The sequence below is a fragment of the Pteropus alecto genome, unplaced genomic scaffold (assembly GCF_000325575.1).
Source record: "Pteropus alecto unplaced genomic scaffold, ASM32557v1 scaffold239, whole genome shotgun sequence".
Taxonomy (NCBI): Eukaryota; Metazoa; Chordata; class Mammalia; order Chiroptera; family Pteropodidae; genus Pteropus; species Pteropus alecto.
The window spans coordinates 15,256,553-15,266,537 of NW_006494613.1; positions in this window are offsets into that span (position 1 = coordinate 15,256,553).

The following is a 9,985-nucleotide window of genomic DNA, read 5'->3' on the forward strand; positions in this document are numbered from 1 at the left end:
AGGTAAAAAAGCATTTGATCATGCTGACTGGAGTAAACAAAAATTTGTAAGCAGATCAGCTAAATAAAGGGAATTAGGTAAAGAATAATATATTTAATGATTTAATAAACATGCATTAAGCACTATGATGAGACAGATATTTTGCTATCACTATTTACAAATTATCTTATTTAATCTTTGCAACAACCCTGTGAATAGATTTGACCCTCTTTTAATAGATGATGAAATCAAGACTCAGAATTCTTCCTGAGGTCACCCTAATAACAGAAAAACAGATATTTCAAACTGGAAACTTCTTTTCCTGTGTCTTTTCCATAATATAATTGCTACTATAATCCAAAAAATGCTCTGGGGACAGTGACAGTGGTAATTTTCAAAAAATGATTTGGGGAGAAGCTGTCGAAGTAGACTATATATTAGAAATCTGTTTTAGTGTTGTTGGCATGAAGCTATGCACTTACTCTAGAATAGTGGTAATAGAATGTGAAATACAATGCATACAAAGACACATGAAGAAAGGAGAAATAACAGATTTTAAAAATATGATATGAGAATGTTTAAAAGGTAAGAATCAAAGAAAACCATAAAATACAGGTCCTGATTGTTTGTGGAAATGATGGCACCACTATAGTCGAAGTAGAGAATAAGAAGTTAATTTAACATTATGAACTTGCCAAATTAACAGTGTTAGCTAAATCTTAATAAGTTCATAGGTATTGAAGATGTGAGTCTGAACCTATAAGAAAAAAATTCAAAGGTAAAAGTATTTCTGACAATGTGTAAAGATTTACATATCTTTGTGATATATACAAACATATCTTTATCTTGAACCACCTTTCTTAGATTAATGCTAGCTGCTGTAATAGTTAAATCTCCAAATGTCATCAGTTTAAAATAAAATAAAAATAAAAATAAAACACATAATTTTAAACACAGAATAACCCTAAGTAGTTGTTTAGCCAGGTGGCCCAGCTTGCCATGATTCAGTTCCCATACTCTCTCCATCTGTGGAGAGTGTAAGACCTTGAATCCTTTGTTTCCAGTCAGTAAAATCAAAGGAAGGATTATATGTGACAGACTTTATGAGCTCTGCTTATGAGTGGCACATATCACATCTCTTTCCTTCTGTTAACTAGAAATCAATCATATTGCTGTACTTAACTGCAAGCGAATGTGGAAGAGGTAATGTGGCTAAATAGTTTTCAAGATCCATATAGCAATCTCTGCCACAAGTCCTTCATACTTGCTTATATGTAATATGTAAATGGCAGCTAATTCTAAAAGGCTATTAAGGAAGCATCAGTCTCTTGCTAACTCCACCCATTTCTTATTCTCTACAGATAACCGTTTTTAACTCTTTTCTCATTACTTGAATCCAATACTTCTAGCAATGGACTCTTGTGTCTGCTATGGGCATGAACTGTTTAGATTTCCTTTAAAGAGAGAACTTACTAGAAAGAGAGCAATTAACTGACAACCTCAAGCTGCTGTGCTTTCAAAATCACCAGCATAGTTTACACCAGGCCATGGAGCATGATGGGATTACTAAAGCTGGACCATTTATTCTCAAGTGACAGAATCCTGTAATGAGTGATCTTCAATCTCATGTTCTAATCATCTTGGCTGACATTTTCTCAGAGACGCACTGAAATCTGAGCTTCATACCCAACCCTCTCTCATTTGGGTTCTCCTTTGGGTTCTCCTTTCATATTTGTCAGATGTCTTTCAGTCTGAAAGCTCCCTGTGCCTTCTTTTACTACCTATCCTAATCTTTCCTAGGCATTTCCACCAAATTTTTTTTGCAGGTCTAATTCCTTCTTAGTGTCTGCTCCTAACCTGAGACAATGACTCTTAAGGTGATCAACCTGGCAATTAAAATATCATCCTCTCCTCTTCCCTCTATTTAATTTTTGATTGCCTAAGCCATAACGTCATTTTAGAAATGCTAATTTATGTTCTCTGTCTCCCAATACAACCGCTGTTGGTCTCTCATTACTTCTCTAGATTACCAAAGAAATGTCCTAAATAATGCATCTGCCTCCAGTCCTGATATCTCCAGTATCAGTCACACTGATATATTAGAGCACACTTAATTTTGTAGTTCCTATTGCAAACACAAATGCCTCAAGGGTCTGGCAAGTTATATAAACAAGTGAAGTAGGTGAAGAGTGTGGTGACTCATGAAAGCACCCTTCGTTCCTCCAAAAGAAACTTCTCAGAGACAAGGCAACATGAGTCCAATGGGAATTCCTGAACTTTCAAGAGAATTCCTAATCTGAGTTTTTGTGAGAAAGTTTTATATGCTTTAAATATGGTAACCCATCTATCTAATCATGAAGAAGATTCATTCAAGGGCTAAACTTAGCGTGCAGCTCCCAACTTACCATTTCTAAAAAAAACAGAATACTATTTAGCTCTCTTGTGCAAAATCTACCTTGAATAAAATACTGATCCTCTACATATCCTCTTGCCTCTCCACTATCTACATACACTGTACACAGTGCACTGAATCACTTGTAGTCCTCTGAGTATGCCAGACTTTTTTCCTTTTTGTGCATCAGTCTTTGACATTTCTGTTCCTTTGTCCAGAATCACCTAACCAATCTCTATTCATTCTTCAAGTCTCTTTACCTCCTCAGCACAAGGTTAGATGTCCTTTTGGTGTTTGCAGCAAAAGAATCCTGTGATTGATCTTGCGTAAGACATCATCTTCTATTGAAATTGTCTCTTTTTTATGTCACATCCCTAGTCATGGCTGAATAGAAACTGTGCCTTGTTAAATACTGTGCTCCCTTAGCAATTGCAATGCTTGGTATATAATAAACATTTTAAAAAATTGATGTTGAATTAATGTATTAAAACAATTTTTTTATAATATAATAAAGGAGAATGTCCCTGGTGGGTTTTTTTGTCCTTATAGGGAAATGTGTAAATTTCCTTGAGGTCAATAAAGCTAGTTAATGTTCTAGTTGTGTATCTTGGATCATTAAATATACTGATTTCTTCTAGAACTGATTCATTTTCATAGAATTTTGTGGACTCCTTTCATTGGTCTCAATGCTCCCATTTTTCTTAGTGTAGTTAAGTCGGTTAAGTAGACCCTTGAACCAGAGCATAGCTATAAAAATTTAACAAGGTAAATGCCAAAGCTTTTCTAATCCTTTATACTCTCTTACTATGTACAAATAACATCAACATGCCTACTAAAACCAACCCTTCTTATGGGGCATCTGGGATACACATTCTATTGACCCAGGGGATCTAGACCCAATTTAGGAAAATAAGTGGTAGAGTTAAATACACAATAAAATGAAGATTTTGGAAGTTTACAGAAGTCTTCACCCTGAAATTCTCTGGGAAAACCCAGTTACAATTTGATGGAAAATAGTCTTAATTAAATCATATTTTCCTTGTTAAGTTGGCTCTCAAATTTCTTCTTTGAAGAAAGATAATTTTACACTTAAATTAGAAGTTTCAAAAGTGACAACTGTAATAATAACAAATAACAATTTAAAAACTAATTTCTGTTACGTATATGTGCATATATGTATGTATTTACTTGTTCCAAATAATAACTAATATTTACTTGTTCCAAATAATAACTAATATCAAGTGAGCATTTACTCTTTGCCCAGCACTCAATATATATTATTTAATTTAATTTTTCCCCAAATCTCTGTGAATGGAGTATGTTATCTATTTCATAGGTTGAGGCTTAAAGTGGTTAATAATCATGCCAGATGATAGAGCTAGCAAGTAGAAGAATTGTAGTCAAAATCAACTCCAGGATCCTCTCTCTGGCTGACTAGATTATATTGACCTGTCAATATAATATTAATAATGAGGATAAAATCTGAAAGGCAATTATGAAATGCACTCTGGATTTAAGAACTTGGGTAGTCTCCATTTTGGCCTTTTTCAATGCTCTTAATATTACTCAGTGACTGCTTCACATTTCTGCAGAATTCTTTAATTCTTATTACCATGGTAGAGGAAAGAACAGGCAGTTACCCTTGATTTTATTTCTGTGAACTCTATTTCAAGAGCATGAGATTTGTCTGACATATGGTGAACTCTTCAAGCAAATATGCTCCCTTGAACATTCAACAAATAATCTAATTTGGAGACACCAAATACCACAAGGAAAAAGTAGTACTTTTGTCCTATTTTCTGACAGATTTCCACACCAATGATTTATGGAAGTATGTTAAGTTGGGATTCTTTTCTGAAGCCAAGAAAAAAGCCCTAACATTTTTGAAGCCTATCACCCTCAATGAAGGAAGCCAAAACCTTGGAATGTTTGCTAAAATCAAGGATGAGAGAACACAAAATGTCATGTACTATCAAGAACTTATTGACTTTCATATGGTTCTCATTTATTCTCCTACATGGCAAATCAAAAGCCTTGGGAGGAAGCCAATACAAATTGTTATAGATAACACTATCTGAATTTAACTGCCATAGATATGCTTCATATAATAAATATATATTTCATATCAGCAACTCAGCAATACAAAAATGGAAAAAAGACTTCGGTCAAAATTCATTTGGATACTCTCTTTCAGAGAATGCTCAATTTGACAATATTATTATTTATCTTGGGATGCAGATTCCTTAATACTGAATTTGTTTCATGTTTCTGATTCTAGAGATTTTATATATATACATATATTCATACTCTGTAGAATTTTGAAATCATGTTACAATGATATCTTAGGATAACCAAATTGTTTCAATACATGGATGGTTAGTATATGCTTACAGAATTAAATAGATTAAATTGTTTTATTTTAAAATTTCAAAGACATTTTGCAAATAAGAATATTTTCTTTGTTTAGTTAACTACAGTTCAGTTTGAGGCATCATTTGGGCATGGAAGTTTCTAGCATGAAATCGCTATAAATTTTAGCCTAATAGTGGTGCATCGTTTATCAAATGCCTAAAACAGTGCCTGGAACGAAATAGATAAATGGGCACACAATAAATATTTGCTGAATTAATTGTAAATGTACTGTTAGAAAATAAATAATTAATATTACCTTTTTCAACTAAGATGGCATGAATCCAGTGAATAAAATATAATTGAGTTCTACTCAATTCAATGTTTCTCTCAAACACTCGTGAAAGAGATAGATAGAGAGAGAGAGAGAGAGAGAGAGAGAGAGACTGATTTTTGTAGAGGCAAGTGTAATCTAACACATAACCTGGTTCATGGCCTGGCCCATAGAATAAACTCATAATTGTTGAATGACACTATTTTTTCATCTTTTTTATTTATTACTTTTTATTATTTCATTTATTTTCAATTACAGGTAGCATATAATATTATATTAGGTTCACGTGCACAGCATAGTGATTAGACATTTATATAACTTATGAAATGATCACCCCTATAAATCTAGTACTCATCTGACACCATACATAGTTATCACAATATTATCAACTATATTCCTTAGGCTGTACTTTATATCCCCATGACTACTAACATGTACTTCTTATTCCTTTCCCCTTCTTCACCCACAACCACAAATTCCCTTCCATCTAGCAACTCTAAAAATGTACTTTAGATTCAACATGTAAGTGAAATCATATGGTATTTGTCTTTCACTGTCTGACTTACTCTACTCAGTACAATACCTTCTAGGTCCATCCTTGCTGTTGCAGATGGCAAAATTTAATTGTTTTTGTGGCTGAGTTATATTCCATTGTATACATGTACCAGCTCTTCTTTATCTGTTCATTCAATGATGGAAACCCAGTTTTCTTCCACATCTTCACTACTGTAAATGCTGTTATAAACATAAGGGTTCATGTATCTCTTCGAAGTAGTGTTTTGGGTTTGATCAGATAAATACTCAGAAGTGGGATTACTGGATGCTTCTTTGTCTCCTGTTATAGCCTTTGTTTTAAAGTCCATTTTGTCTGGTACAAGTATTGCTACCCCAGATTTTTTTTTCTGTTTTCATGAAATATCTCTTTTCATTCTTTTACTTTCAGTCTCTGTGTCTTTTGATCTGATGTGAGACTCTTGGAAGGGTATTGTTTTCATATCGATTCAGTTATCCTGTGTTTTAATCATTTACATTTAAACTGATTGTATGTAGTTATTGCCATTTTATTATTTATATTTTTTATCATTTTTTCATTTTCTTCTTCTTAAAGAAGTCTCTCTAACATTTCTTGTAATACTGGTTTGTTAGTGATGAACTTCTTAAGTTTTTTCTTGTCTGGGAAGCTCTTTACCTGTCCTTCAATTTTAAATAATAGCTTTGCTAGGTAGAGTAGTCTCCATTGAAAGTCCCTGCTTTTCATCACTTTGAATAGTGTATGCCAATTCTTCCTGGCCTGCAGAGTTTCTGTTGAGAAATCAGCTGCCAGTCTTATGGGAGCTCCCTTGACATAACTGACTGCTTTTCTCCAACTGCTTTTAAGGTTCTCTCTTCGTTTTTAAACTTTGGCATTTTAATTATGATGTGTCTTGGTGTGGGCCTCTTTGTGCTCATCTTGTTTGGAACTCTGAGCTTCCTGGGCTTGCATGTCTATTTTCTACACCAGGTTAGGGAAGTTGTCTGTCATTGTTTCCTCAAATAGGTTTTCAATTCCTTGCTCTCTCTCTTCTCTTTCTGTACCTCATATGATGTGAATATTGATATGCTTGATATTGTCCCAGAGGTACTTTAAACTATCCTCGTTTTTTAAATTATTTTTCTTGTTGCTGTTCTGATTAGATGTTTTCTGCTACCTTATCTTCTAAATCATTGATTTGATTCTCTGCTTCATCTAATCTGCTATTTATTCCTCTAATGTATTCTTCATTCAGTTATTGTATTTTTCATTTTTGACTGGTTTTTTTGTTGTTGTTTTCTATCTCTGTTTTCATGTTTTCTATATTGTTGAAGTTCTTGCTGAGGTTGTTGAACATCCTTATAACCAGTGTCTTGAACTCTGCATCTGGTAGATTGCTTGTCTCAATTTTTTTTTTTCTTTTTCTGGAGCTTTGTTTTATTCTTTTATTTGGAATACATTTTTTTGGGCTTCTCATTTTGGCTTGCTCCTTGTGTTTATTTCTTTGTATTAGGCAGAGTTGCTATGTCTCCTGGTCTTAGTAGAGTGGTCTTACATAGTAGGTGACCTATGGGATCCAGTGGTACAGTCTCCCTGGTCACCTAAGCTGGGTTCTTCAGGTGTGTCCCTTGTATATGTTGTGTGTGGTGTGTCTTCCTGTTGTAGCTGAGCTTTGGTTGCTGTTTGCATGTCAATGGGAGGGGCTGACTCATAGGCTGATTGGCTGTAAAGACTGGTGAGTGACTACACTGGAGAAGCTATTGTGAAGGGGCTGATACTACAGAGTAGGATTCACTTCAGCAGGTCTACGCTGCCTACTCAGTCTGCCCTTTGGGTGTGTCCTCTTTGTATGCAGCCCCAGTGGTGCTTCAGCTGGTACAAAGCTGGCCTTGGTGTACTGGTCCCTGGGGCCACCTGGGAGGGGCTCCACCACAGGCCAAGTTCATTTGCAGTTTTTCCCTGCCTGAGGTCATCTGGCACAAGCCACAGAGCAATTTTCAGATGTCTTCCACCTGCACTAGGCTTGGAGGTGCCTGAGAGAGGCTAAGCTGAAAACCAAGGCTAGCTGACGCTAGTGGTGGGCATGGGGCTGCCTAGCAAGAGGTACAGGGCACACCAAAGCTAGATGCTTAGTGTTTAGGTTTTATGAACTTTTGAGAGATATTAGGAAAGTCTGCAGTTTGAGCCAAGACTTTTTGTATGAAAAAGTCACTGGAAGCAGCTTGAGTGGGCCTAAAAGTTGGGTGGAGCAGGGTCTCAGGGAATAATCATCAGGGCAGAGTGATGGAGACTCAGATATGGCAGCTGCCTGTGTCTCCACATTGGAAAGAGAGAAAGCTCAATAAAGGAATAATGAATTCTGCCAGCACTTCTGTCTGGGAGAAAGCTGCCCCTCCAGCCCTTGCCCCAAAGCCAGAAAATGTATTTCCTCCCTGTATGTTCCTGGCACCCTTTGAACTGCTGCCTCAAAACGAGCTCAGAGCAAGTGAATCTAGTCCACACACAGGCCCTTTGAGAGGAACGTCTGTAACTCCAGCAGCCCTCTGTCTCACTCAGTCACAATCTCAGCTGGTTTTCACAGCCAAAACTTGTGGGGACTTTTCTTCCTGGCAGTGACTCTGGACTGGGGAGCCTGATGTGGGGCTGGGACCCCTTGCTTCACTGGAAGGACTTAGCAGCTAAGATATCTCCCAATTATTAACCACCAAAAGTGGGTATGGAACAAGCCCATTCTGCATCTCCCCACCTCCTGTCAGTTTTGATATATTCTTTATGTTTCTTCTTAGTTGTAAGGATTCTGTTCAGCTAGACTTCAGCAGATTCCCAATGACGGTTATTCTGTAGTTTAGCTGTAATTTTGATGTGGTTGTCAGACAAGCAGAGCGTTTACCTATTCTCCATCTTCTTAATAAGACTCAACTGAAAAATACTTTTCATGCAATAACATTACATGTAATAAAAGAATCCTATTATATCTTTTCCTGTTGCGAAGGAAGAGAATACATATGTGATATATTACTTACTAACATTTAAAGAATTAACGAATGTCAAAGTCAAGAATAGGACTTTTTTTTTTTGAGAAATCCTTTCCTTTTAACCAACATATACATAAAATAAATTAAGAAATATTAAATTTTTGTTTATTTCTCATTTTAATGAATGTTTCTGTTACTATGGTTTTGTAATATCACTTAGTGGCTTAAAACACTAGATCAATTAAATTCAAGTATCTCTCATGTTTTCTGTGGGTAAGAGATTCAGACACAGCATAGTGCAGAGAGCTTTACTCTGCTCCATGTTTTCTGAATTTCAGAGGGACAAATCAAAGCCTGGGAGTTGCAATCATCTGAAGGCTTATTTATTCACGTGTCTAGTTATCAATGTTGCTGTAATTTGGGGACATAACCAGGCTATTGGCTACAATACTCACACATGACCTGTTTTTATGTCCTGGGCTTTCTCACAACGTAATGGCTAGTTCCAAGTACAAGCATACCAGGGGAAAGGGTGGTGAAAGAGCTAACTATCAAGAATTGTGGCGCATCTGAGAATTTCCCTATTTAAAAGCCAATAAGTTAATCTGTCACACTTTCGTGGACATTTGTGGAAGACAAGAGGCTTCTAGGTCAGACACAATGGATGGTTTGGCACTCAAAGCGATAGCGGTAGCCAGAGTGTCATCATTTTCATGTGCTAGCTCCCCAAGTCCCAATTTCCACAGAGTGATGAAAAGAGAACAGGTTATGCTTGTATGCAGAGTAGATTGTGCTGAAGAAAAGAAAACACATGTTTAAACAACCTTAGTCTTTTATGATGAACTGAAAGCAAACCTACCTAACATTTGTCTCAGAAGGAGACATTAGTTTTATTATACTGGAGAGCAGAGACCAAGTCCTTCACACACTGTCCTTTCTTCATTAAGAATTACTATAGGAAAATCGAAAGTATTGGTATCTTCAAGTATATAAAATAATTAAACAATACTTCTTTAGAAAATATTGCAATTTGTATAAGTATATAAAATATGATGAAATTTGATAGGCTTTTTACTAAAACTATAATATTTGTGGAATTGATACCTTTACTATGTTAGGTTTTTCATTTCATGAGCAGGGTATATCTTTCTGTTTATTTAAGTTTCATTGATGTCTTTCCTCAGTATTTTGTAATTTTTATTATTGAGATCTTGAATAGGCTTTATTTAACTTCTACATAAGTACTTGATTTTCTTTGACACAACCATAAATGATATTGTGGTTTTGATTCCAGGTTCCACATGTTCATTGCAGTTTCCACAGAAATAATTATACTTTTGGTTTTGATTTTATATCCCACTACTTTGTTGAACTCACTAGTTCTAAACTTTTATTTTTGTAGATTCTTTGAAATTTCTCTATGTATACAATCATGTCCTCTAAAA